This window comes from Electrona antarctica, assembly GCF_951216825.1.
Source record: "Electrona antarctica genome assembly, chromosome: 8".
NCBI classification, from domain to species: Eukaryota; Metazoa; Chordata; class Actinopteri; order Myctophiformes; family Myctophidae; genus Electrona; species Electrona antarctica.
Window position 1 is genome coordinate 52,626,012 of NC_136789.1, and position 13,106 is coordinate 52,639,117.

Here is a 13,106-nt window from a genome sequence, read left to right on the forward strand (position 1 = left end):
GCAGTGTCGGCGAGTGAACGGGATCGCCACTTGGCGCTCCTCGAAGAAGCAACAACAGGTACAAAGATGATGAATGTTTGGGTCGATAACATGGCCTTGCTGTACGATGCGAGGTTGTGCCAAAGTTATAGCGCTACAGAAGCACCGTGCACCCACGTTATTGGTCCAATCCTCACACACCTTTTCCATCTTACTAAAGTAGTCAAAACGGGGGTGAGTGTTCCCCTTGGGGTATGCAGAGGTACTACAGGCTGTACTGTACTGTACTGTAGGGCATTAAGCAACTAGTCGACTAGTAAATCCACTAGTCAACCTTGTTGGTACTAGTTGACTAGTTGATAAGAAAAAAAAAGTTTTTTCTTTTATTTTTTCCCCGATTTTGTAGGCCTCAAGATCAGGTAGATTATAGTTATAGTCACCAATGTACACAGTTTTTAAATGTACAAATATTTATTTAAAAAAAAATATATATATATATATATATATATATTTTTTTTTTTTTACATAATAGGTAGTTAAACAACTAGTCGACTAGTAAACTAGGCAACTAGTCAACTAGTAAAAATGACTAGAAGTGAATGCCGTACTGTACTGTACTGTACTGTACTGTACTGTACTGTACTGTACTGTACTGTACTGTACTGTACTGTACGTGAGAGAAAGTGGTACTTTGTGTGAACCTGTTGATCCGTAAAGTGTTCAAACTAAATTAAATCAAACAAACGTGACTATAGCACGATTGTTATCGTGTAGAAAGCGGCACGTTATTTGAATATTATTGACGCCATTACTGGACTTACTTAAATGTTATGGCCACAATAAATCTGCTCTGGAGGCACTTATTGCAAGTCACTTTCACACTCAATGTTGTCTTTGGAATGTTATATTCTTCAAAGGATGGGTTATCGTTCATTCATGGCATCATAATATGCTATAGAGCGTCGCAGTCCCGCCCCCTACCATGGCCCAGGAAATGAATCCCAATGCATTTTTCCCATAGACATTTAACAAAGTATTTATTTAAAGACGGTTACGCCGCGGACAAAGCCAACTCGAGTCGTGACAACTCATGACAACACAAACAATATTTTGGACCAAACAAATAATTACAAAGAAGAAAAACAACAAAAAAAGTGTGCCGTTTTTTTTTTTCTTCTTTCTAATTATTTGTTCGGCCCAAAATATTGTGTTTGTTGTCATGATTTGTCACGACTCGAGTTGGCTTTTTCCGCGGCGTAAACGTCTTTAAATAAATACTTTCTGAAATGTCTATGAGGAAAATGAACGGAGAATCATTTCCTGGGCCATGGTAGGGGGCGGGACTGCGACGCTCTATAGCTGTGGTTTTCTATTGTAGTTTTTATAAACAACGTTTAGTCAAGATATGGGTTGTACTTGGATTCAGCAATAAAGAGAAAGAGGTACTGAAGCCCAACAAAAGGTACCGTGGCAAATGAACGGTGTTTGTTAAACTTTAACCCCTGTTGGTGTTTTAAGCATTATGTTATACTTTAGCTATTGAAAAATAGCAGATCTACAAGCTCATATGAACTTGTAGATCTGCTATTTTTGAAGAATCGTGAAAATGTGGCGTTTTTAAACTCAAATCTTCGCTTCCGGGGGGGTCCCTGGAACAACATATTTTCAGATGGGGGTCGGCGGCCAAATACAGATAATTCTGGGGGTCCTTGACATGAAAAAGGTTGAGCACCGCACTGACATAGAAACATAGGGTTTTCAGAAAACTGTCAGGATTTAGAAGAGATTTTGTAGAATCGGTCTCGGTCGAAATGGGTTAAATGCTTCCTTATGTTGACGAGGGGAAAAAAACCTCATTTTGAATCTTACTGCAAGTCCACTCGTTTTGATGTGAGATGATGTGGCCAAAACATCACGTACATTCTGTAGGCGCAATGACGCAGAACGACACATTTCGCAGAGAAATACACAGACTAAATAACGTATTTTGCCACACTGTATACATGTGCATAAATAATCTCCTCCTATATCAGAACAATGGGATTTATAGGCTCAGAAGTTCCTTTAGCTTTGCCTCAACGTCTCGTAGTAGCTGGCTCTACAGGTGGTCTGGCTGTTTAACAGAACTTTATTAACCTATACTGTATTTGAGATCCATAAAGCCTATAGCGTAACGATAACGACTGTACTGTATTAACCCATTTAGGCCTGACGTCGAAATTTAAAAAATGTCCTCCAGTTTTCTGAAGTACGGTACCCATGTTTCAGTGGTGCTCAATATTTCATGTCAAGGACCCCAAAAATGATATGTAATTGGCCTCCGACCCCCATCTGAAAATATGTTGTTCCAGGGACCCCTCAGAAGCAAAGATTTGAGTTCTGAAAAAATATATATTCCAAATTTGCGTCACATTTTCACGATTTAAAAGAAATAGCAGACCTACAAGCTCGTAGTGCGCCACTCGGTGGCGCGCTATGAGCTTGTAGATCTGCTATTTTTCAATAGCTAAAGTATAACATAATGCTTAGTTAAAACACCAAAAGGGGTTCCCGCCCAAAATGGGTTAACATGTAGCATCATATTTTATTTTATTTCGATTGATCAGTTCCCCAATGTGGGAAATTTTGTAAAAGTTAAAGTGCATAATTATATATAGTCAGGGGATATTAATACAATTGGGGAATACATTTCTTACCAAGAATTTTCTTCACCAATGTGTTTGTAAGGGTGCCTACTAACATAATCCCACATTGGTTTCTATTCAACCACCCTAGGGGAATTTTTGACAGCTGCTGAAAGTTGGGGTACCATCAACAACCAATATATGGCAAAATGTTCAATAACTTCATTATACTTTAAGTAGCATGTGACGTGTCAAACTAGGGGGTTTTCATGATTCTGAATCTGAACCCATTCCAAGCATTAGTTTTACATAAAGAACACTCCTTGGCCTAAACATTTGTGATGACGGCTATGGCCGGTTTTAGCCCAAGGAGTGTTTTTTGTGAAGAACTAATGCTTGGAATGGATTCAGAATCATGAAACCCCCCCTAGTTTGACATGTCACATGCTACTTAAAGCATGATGAAATTTAGAACGTTTTGTATATTGGTTGTTGATGGTACCCCAACTTTCAGCAGCTGTCAAAAATTCCCCCAGGGTGGTTGAATAGAAACCAATGTGCATGCTGGGATATGTTAGTAGACAGCTTTACAAACACATTGGTGAAGAAAATGTAAGATTTGACATTTGACATTATTCTGATAATATTCCCTGACTAATAGCACTTTTCTTTTCATACGTTTTTATACTTTTTTTGAAATGCTTTTAACTTTAATTCTCATATGATCGGGGCCGCCACCGAAACCTTGGCCCGCGTTTTCCTCTTCTTCTTATTATCATTTTATATTATTATTTCACTTCAGAGTAAAAAATAAACCAACGGTAAAAAAAAAAAAATGTTTACACACTCCTAGCGAGCACTTCAGCACTCTCGGGCTGCCGGGGAGGAATAGAGTCAACACCATATTGTATGGACTGGGCTCCTCCTGGGCACGCGGCCTTCTTCTCGGGCACATTCCCTGCATGTATCGCTGACGCTAAAGTCAACAGATGTTCGTCAGAGCGCGACTGAAACGTCAGCAATCAGGTTTGACTTTTTTTTGTTTTTGGTCAAGAAGACAGCGTGCATGCATACTAGCGTGCGAGAGTCCGAGACAGCCACGCATGCAGCCAATCAGCGTCACCGTATAGCGCTTGCCTGTACTGCGTTCAAATACGAAATGATGTGGACATGTCGTGACCAGAGGCCGTGACCCCATGCCAGGCGTTATGTTGTGGGGGGGGGTTGAGAGACCAGTGGTTCTCAACCTGTGGGTCGGGATAGGGATACCCTAGGGGTCACCACATGATTTTGGGTCATGGGGAGGGTGGGGGTGGGGGGGGATTTGGGTCCCCATGTGACATTAAAGTGACTATTTAAGGACTTGTAAAACCTTTTTAATAACTACAAAAAAAATGATTAAATTATATTAACCCTATATATAAAATATTCCACAACAAATATTTCTCATCAGAATATATTGACGTACAGCAATACATGGCAATTTGAGATACTCTTATAATATTTCAAGACTTTTCACAAAAAAAACGGAAAATATATTTCATGGGGGTTGGGGGGCCCTATCATAGGAAAAAGTCTGTGAAAAATGTGGGGATTCTTTTACAAATATTCCTAATAATGGAACTTCTCCTTTGGTCCACCCATTCCTGGGACATGTGAGAATGGTTCAGTGAAACAATGGGTGTATGGGATTTCTCTCTATCACTAAACACGGGTGAAATTCACCCCAAGACCTGCCTGTAGAAAAAAGACACCTGCCTGTAATATAAAAGGGATGCGGGCAGGGAAACAAACCTTCTATGATGTCACTGAGCAATGTGAGCATCATGAAGGTGAAAGAAAGACCCACACACCTCAGACATCAACAACATTATGAAAATTGCAAAAACAATTGCAATAAACTACTACTATAAAAACTGGTCAAACATTGGCCAAATAATATGAGAAAGTAAAGGAAGACAAACAGGTGCGCTTCATGGAAAGCGCCCTTGGTTGAGGCAGTGGGTGCTCATAGCTTTGAAAATAACTTCAATCGTAAACCAACTAAGTGGAAAAAGCGGCACTCCAAAATAATAGATGCGAGACTGGCTCCGATGCAATTTCTCATGTTTATTTGCGAACGCTAATATAAGAAATTATTGTAAAGATAGCTGTGGAACCAATTCAAATTTAAATGTAATGCCTACACAATTCCAAGTGCTTGTCGGGGTGGGGGTGTGTGGGGGGGGGGGTCTCCAGTTCAAATATGACTATTTTTGGCGGGGTCACTGCCCTATATACGCCTGCCCTAGACCACCTATTACCGATGTTTTGAACGACCATGTTGTATAAAAAAAATCACACCCGTGTGAACTGAGTGGTGTAAGGTTTTATATAGCATGATCAGCTGTGGTCTGACGTAATGTCTGACGTAATGAAATCACACCCGGATGTGATTTCACAACTGGCTTTTTTTGTGCAGAAAAAATGAGCATGGTTGCTACGGTCATCCAGTTCACCCGGGTGTGATTTAATTACAGTCAGAAATTATTTTGAACATAGCAACCATGCTCATTTTTTTCTGCACACAAAAGCCAGTTGTAGGAGTGGTTTACACCACTCAAAAAGAAAAGGGCAAAATTCATCTATTTTAAAAACTCATTTTAAAAAATTCTAAAATAGTCGATCTTACAAGCTTGCACAGAAGCATGATGATCTGCTATTAAAATGAATGCATAAATACAAACTTTGAACCTTTTTCTCCTATAATGACATGCCAAAAAACAGAAGGTGTCCGTTTTAAAAGTGGTTATCGGCTGCATAATTACACCGATATAATATCGCTCCATGGCTCCCGCATCGTGACTGTATAAAGAAACTGGCACGGAGATACACTACAAAATGGTTGTAGTGCTTCAAGTAAATCCACTTAACCACATGTCTGTCTGTCTGTCTGTCTGTCTGTCTGTCTGTCTGTCTGTCTGTCTGTCTGTCTGTCTGTCTGTCTGTCTGTCTGTCTGCATGCCTGCCTGCCTGCCTGCCTGTCTGTCTGTCTGTCTGTCGGAAACTTCCGGGTGAAAATAGCAGTCAGATCTACAAGCTTATATACAACATTGGGACGCGTTGTTGTGATCGTATAGATCTTGGCTTTTATTTTCGGCAGAGAGATTTACTGTAGAGAGGGTGGGGGGGGGGGGGGGGGGCGGAGAAGGGGCGACGCCTAGCATGGACCCCTGGGGGACTCCCGGGTCAACAGAGTATATAGGGTTCATATGGCTAATCTCCTTTCTTTTATATTATTTAAAAAATACTCAACATCGCCTGCCATGGCATCCCACGGGGACAGTGTAGGATTAGCAGTGATAAAGAATGAATTAATCTTATTTATTTATTTATTTATTTATTTATTTATTTATTTATTTATTTATTTATTTATTTATTTATTTATTTATTTATTTATTTATTTATTTATTTATTAAAAATCCCGATATGACTTAAGAAAGCATATTTGTGATGAAAAACTAAAATGTCAAATGTATTATTGTGTGTGACACGTGTGGATATATGGGGGTATAACCGATACGCCATATCCCATAGTCCAAAGAACATGCTGGCATTATTTATACACAAAGTGAAGGAGCTTTGATTAGCCAGAACAAACACATAACACACAAAGAAACTGGACAGATTGTTGGGTGGAGATGACTTGAACATCTCTCTCTCTCAACATTTCGTTCCTCCCTCCCTCCCGTCCTTCCTTCTTCTCTTATTAAAACAAAAGGTGAAGTCACAAATGGAGAAGGTCTCTACAATAACTGCTAAAGTCTCCTTCATATATTAATGAGTCTCCTTGGTCTGCCATGGGGAGAGAGAGAAAGATAGAGAGAGAGAGAGAGAGAGAGATGAGGTTCATAAATATTCATAAACTGTGGGCGGGTCTCTCACGCTCACACACAGAAAGAGGGCAAATGGCTAAGGCTCACACATTATGAATATTAATGCAGCGGGAGGGGAATATATTCATATAAATGCTCATTAGTGTAATACTGTATGGTACGGATGCTCACCCCGGCACCTGATACTACAAGTGTATGCTTCTTAATCCATGAAGACCTGGAATGCATCTGTGCCACCTTATAGCTTTTAACCACTTTTAAACTATATTTTAAACTTTAGCTGTTGAAAAATGGCAGATGAAACAAGCTCAAGCGGCACCGAGGTGCCACGCTATATAGATCTGCTATTTTTGGAAATAAATCATGAAAATGTGGCGTCAAATTATTTGGAATATATATTATTTCACAGCGAATGTTTGCTATTTTTGACAAAATCATGAAAACGTGCCGTAAATTATTAGGAATATATATTATTTCACGGCGAATGTTTGAATCTTTGCTTCCTCAGAGACGGAGGTCGGTGGCCAAATACATAGGCCTACCTATTCTAGGGGTCCTCCACATGAAAACGTTCACGCACCACTGATATAGAAACTGTTTTTTTTCTCAGAACACTGTTTTAGAAGACAATATTGTAGAATCGGGTTCTCAGGTCTTGATGGGTTAACCTATTCTGGACGGGAACCCGTTTTGGTGTTTTAACTAAGCATTATGTTATACTATAGCTATTGAAAAATAGCAGATCTACAAGCTCGTAGCACGCCACCGAGTGGCGCGCTACGAGCTTGTACAGTAGGTCTGCTATTTTTGAAAAATCGTGAAAATGTGCCTCAAATCTTTGAATATATATTATTACAGAGTGAACATTTTAACTCAAATCTTTGCTTCTGGGGGGGGTCCCTGGAACAACATATTTTCAGATTGGGGTTAGGTGGCCAATTACAGGTTTACATTTTTGGGGTCCTTGACATGAAATATGGAGCACCACTGATACAGAAACATGAGGTATTTCAGAAAACTGTCAGGATTTAGAAGCCATTCTTTTAAATTTCGACGTCAGGCCTAAATGGGTTAATAATGTCTGTCTCTCCGTGTTGCCCCTCACACACACTCTTGTGTGTGTGATCAAAGCAGCGGTGTTTAACAGGATGGCATTGGGGGGGCTGATATGATATGTACAAAATCAAAATGTCACAATGTTGTTTTGACCGAAATACGCACCTCGATATCTATATTGTGTGTGACGCTATACGGTATGACTACTACTACTACTACTACTACTACTATACCGTATTTGGTGCTTTCGCAAAAAAAATTAATAATATTTACACGACGAGACTGTTGATAAATAACCACCAACGCCCTATCTAATAACCATGGAAGCATTGGTATAACGGCCACTGATAATAGAACGGCCACAGTCGTGTAATTTCACAAAATTACATCACTTTACTGCAGTGCAGCCTTTAAAAGCCACGGAGAAGACTGTAACACCTATGATATAGATCGCCGATATTACACCGAGATCCGACAAATCCCAGACAATATCTATATAATCTCGCGTCACAATAATCAACGCGACATCGAAATATTACCCATGCTTGCATGTGCCCATGTGGCGGGCATCAATCATATTGCCACTCAGTCACTACTAGTACTATACCGCGCGCACGCCACGCACGCACACCATGCACGCACGCACGCACACACACACACACACACACACACACACACACACACACACACGTTCTGCCATTATCCTACATTTGAGATAAAAGAAAGTCAATAAAAAAAAGAATATAGGTTGAAATGAGGTATAAAGTTTGCCCTTTATTCAAGCCATGCGTCATGCCCATGCACGAGCCCCAGCAGCAACGTGTGATGACGTCACATGTAGCCCTGATGACCCCCCCCCCCCCCCACACACACACCCCCCTACACATAACTCAACGTGTGTCATTGGATATAGGCAGTATAAACGGTCTCTCGGTCTCTCGCATCAATATTTTGCAGCTATAGGGCGCTTCGCTTACGAGAGGGAGAGCATTACATCCAAGGGTACCACCATGCATGCACGCCACGAGAGAGAGAGAGAGAGAGAGAGAGAGAGAGAGAGAGAGAGAGAGAGAGAGAGAGAGGGCCCACATGACCACAATCGATGCTATAGTATACACCATGCTCTACGTCTGTCTAAAGCACATTTTGGGCCAAAGGAGCCCAGGAGAGAAATGGACCCTCAAAGGGTGGAACGGCTCGGAGAGTGTGCTGTATAGCGCTACAAACAAAATGGACCCTTATGGGGTGTGACTGTAACTCACAGAGAGAGAGAGAGAGAAAGAGAGTACAAACAGCATGGACCCCTATGGGTCTGTGTAACTATACGAGAGTGTACAACGTCGGACCCAAATGGACCCTCAAAGCGTGGAAGTGTGTGTATACGGACAAAATGGACCCTTATGGGGTCTGACTGTAACTCAGACAGAGAGAGAGAGAGAGAGAGAGTACACATGGAAACAGCATGGACCCCTATGGGTCTGTCTGCATAACTACCAGAGTGTATACACGATGGAACCAAATGGACCCTTATACCGTCTGCATAAGGGTCCATTTGGTTCCATGTTGTACACTCTCAGAGTTATTGGATTATGAGCATGCATATATCACAAAGGGGGGGCAATGTTTATATCCAACAGCATATACAATAACTTATTTGCATATATATAAAGTAGGCCTATAATATACTGTATATAAAACAAAACGTCTAGTATTGTCTATTATTAGTCTATATATTATAATGGACCCCCTGACGCGCCTCCGAAGCTGGGCTCGTCGGTGCGCTCAAGCGATACAGCCGCGCGCGCGCACGCACACGCACGCACGCACGGACCTTCTTCACACGCACATCGATCATGCACATGCGGTTCCATGCTTTTATATCATATGTCATGAAAGTGTGCGTGCATGGCGGTTCCATATATATACCACGCACGCACGCACACATACACACACACACACGCACGCACACACAGGGCCCGGACGGGCGGCTTTTTCATGCTTTCTGCCGACACACATAAAAGTTCTCCGCGCCCTCTCTCTCTCTCTCTCTCTCGGAGAGGTCGGTGGGTCCATCCATGTGGCCCTGCATGCATCACACACTTTATATGTACACTTGTCAGCATTGGAAGATGCATGGTGTAAACTGTATTTCCAGCAACGACGACGACCGTCCTTAATAATAATACTAATAATAACAATTCTAATAAATAATAATAACGACCCATCATAATAACAAAAAGGAGGTTTTGTTTTGGTGTTTTCCCTCCTCCCCGCGCGCCACTAGACTGGAACTGGACAAAGCGACGCGCTGGGGACTGACTGGGGTAACATGCAACATCTGTTAGGCAGCCGGGGAAAGAAAGAAAGAACGAAAGAAAGAAAGAAAGCGCCCTCGTGCACGCACGCACGCGCGCGCAAAGCTTATATCTATGCACATGCATACAGACACGCACGCACGCACAGCCAAAACCCCGATCTACAAAAATGGCAAAGACGCGGATAAATCGCGGATAAAAAAAAAAAGGGTGATTATGTCATGTTTCTAGTCCCATTTCGGTCGCCTTATTTGGCCCCTGGCTATCGGATACATCTCTGAGTGCATCATGCATGGAGTTACAGCTAATATAGCCTGTTTTATTTTGCCGGGTATATATAAGAGCAACTTAAACGTGCAAATACGTTTCCCCCCGCATGCATAAACTTTCCACTTTATGCGTAAAAAGGTAACGTGTGTATAGGCTATGTATAAATGGTTGGGGATAAAAACGTTGCATGCATGCGGAGCGCAGCGGTTATATTTATAATCATCATCATATTATTAAAAGTTGACATGATGGAATATTTTGGAACAAAATGTCTCAAAAGGCAACAGACGCACGCACGCAGGCAGGCACGCACGCACTGGGAAAGCATGAAGGAGATGGAGTCTCGTGCAACTTTAATTACTGTAGGCTCTACACCACCACAAGCATCGACTCATATCTAGGCCACCTTATTGCCCCCCCACTCCCCCCCCCCCCCCCCCCAAAAAAAGACCATGCATCCATCTATCTATCTATCTATCTATCTATCTATCTATCTATCTATCTATCTATCTATCTATCTATCTATCTATCTATCTATATCCATATGCAATGTTTTACAACGTTTTACAGCTCCGAGCAATATCGCGACAATGAAACTGAAGCATTCATTTTGGGTTTTAAAAAAAACAACAACAAAAAAAACCCCAAAAAAACATGGCACCAAAAATTTAGACCACAATGGCACTGGCTGGTTTTGATTTATCAAAACCAAACCGCTGTTGTTGGTTGTAGGTCTATTTGTTCTTTTTTTTGGTATATAGGGACTGAAGAAGAAGAATATGGTACAATGCCTTAATATTGTTCGCTGTTTCTTTTCCTCTCCCACCACCACCACCACTATAGTCTCATGTCTAGTAAGCGGACAGTAACTTAATTTGACAAAATGCCATCCCACATTTCCATTAATGCGAGTCCAGACCTAGACGCCTAGACCTAGACGTCTCACGTCTGCATGTTTTAAGACCCGACGCTATAGCATTTCCAGAGACAATATAATGTTCTTCTGGTTCTGAAACAAGTATAACAGCCTCGTATAAGTTAAAACACATTGAAATGTGTGAAAGTAGCCTGTAAATAACCCCTATTATATAACGAAGATTGTATTTATTTTTTCTTATTAGCTGCAACAGTCTGTTTCCCCTTGATCCCCCCCCTCCCAAAAAAAACCAATTGACCTAAAAAGAAAAAAGAAAAAAAAAAGACCAAATCGCGCACATCATACATGTCTTCGCCCCAGTGCGTAGATATGGTGTTCTTCCAGACACATAGGGGACTCTAATATGTCAAATGTGAGCTTGCCTTGCAGCCCTAGTGAGCAGCATCATTTAGCATGGTTGGTTCATGGTTGGGGTGCTTGAAATAGGCCTTGAGAGCTAGTTTGGGAGAGAGAGAACATTCAGAATAGTTCATAGCCCTCTCTCTCTCTCTCTCTCCTTCCAGTGCACATGAAGGCAGGGAAAGCAAAGCAACCCAAAGAAGTGTCACGGGCTGAAGGCAAGCCAGATATACTATAGAATATAGAATAGAATAGAAAGCAGCGTGCGTTCAGATGAGAAGAATGACAGATGTGGGGCAACTTGCGTCATGCCCAGCCAGGACATATATATAAGCGCGTTTTCCCCTTATATATATATAGAGAGTCTTAAAACTAAAATAATCCAAATGAGCGACAATCTATGCAACTCTCCAACACCATGCATGTCCAGTCTGTCCGTCCCCCGTCCGTCCGTCACCCCCCCAAAAAAAACCTGTTCCATTTTGTCCTCCTCTGTTTAAAATGTCACGGTTTTCATTCTATAATAAGCGACCTTTGGCCAGAATATAAAGTTTTGAATTATGCCCCGTGTGTATAGTATATATAGGCTAGTATAGGTAGGCTATAGCCTCAGCCAGCCCCGTGGCTAATATCTGGTCGTAAAACTATACATGCATGGGCAATCAATTGCATTTCATCATCATCATCACACGCACAAGCACAACAGTAGAATTTGCGATAAGAAATAATAATAATAAAAAAAAATCCTCCGATACAGTGAAATACAATATGCCCTTTGCCTTATAAATAGTCCTTAAAAGATATTCTAAAAGCACCCCGTGTGCGTGCGTGCGTCTCCCCCCCCACACACATGCCGGACTTTTCCCTTATAATTTCTCTTACCTGCTTTATTAGTCCAGAGAAGCTCAGCTCTCTCCCTCTCTCTCTCTTTAGAGAAATAGTGGTTGGTTTATCGGTGTTGTGTGCGTGAATTCCTTTCCAACAAAACAGCGGCTCTCCCCCCGGCGCGCACCCCCCCCCAAAAAAACAAAAAAATAACAAAAAAAAAATAAGCTGCTTTTAGTTTTCTATGATACGTTCCCCTTTACTTTGTTTCATTTCTCACTTCCATCTTTCTTTCATCTCATCAATAAACACACGCTGCAGCCTACCTTCATAGAGAGAGAGAGAGAGAGAGAGAGAGAGAGAGAGGGAGCCACCACTCGCTCGCTCGGTTTCAAGTGTGCCCTCCCATTTTTTTTTATTTTTTTTTTAACTATACATCGAATACTTTGGGGCAGGCACGCCTTTTCACTTAAAACTCCCGATTGGAACGGTGCATGCATGCGGTGGTGGTGTCTGTCTTGACTGTCTCGTTATAGGTTGGATGCGAGGATCACACATCGGTCAAGCAGCCGTTAGTATTATGCCCCCCAGTCGTAGCAGCGCTATACACGCACATGCACCCTCTCTCTCTCTCTCTCTCTCTCTACCGTGCACTGCTGTCCGGCTAGCCGAGCAAGAGCGCTCCATTGTGGGTCTCTCTCTCTCCCTCTCTCTCTCTCTCTCTCTTTCTCTCTAGTTTAGTATAAGACACATGTTACCTCCTCCTCCTCCTACTACTACTATACTCACTATCATCTCACTTTCTGGGGAAACAGAAACTTTCATCCATTTTTTTCTTATACTATATCAAACCCCAGCACAAGCTGCATAAGATTTCTTAATGGAA

The 13,106-nt window shown here is 41.6% G+C and overlaps 1 protein-coding gene across 1 annotated transcript in view; it reads right to left on the minus strand.

Moving 5' to 3' along the window:
• The window catches only part of zbtb20 (zinc finger and BTB domain containing 20), a 65,222-nt gene extending 52,826 nt beyond the window's left edge, over positions 1–12,396 (minus strand). The window contains exon 1 of the mRNA XM_079507158.1: positions 12,278–12,396. The gene's annotated coding sequence lies outside the window, so the exon portion shown is untranslated. The remainder of the gene's footprint in view (positions 1–12,277) is intronic.
• Positions 12,397–13,106: the final 710 nt, after the last annotated feature.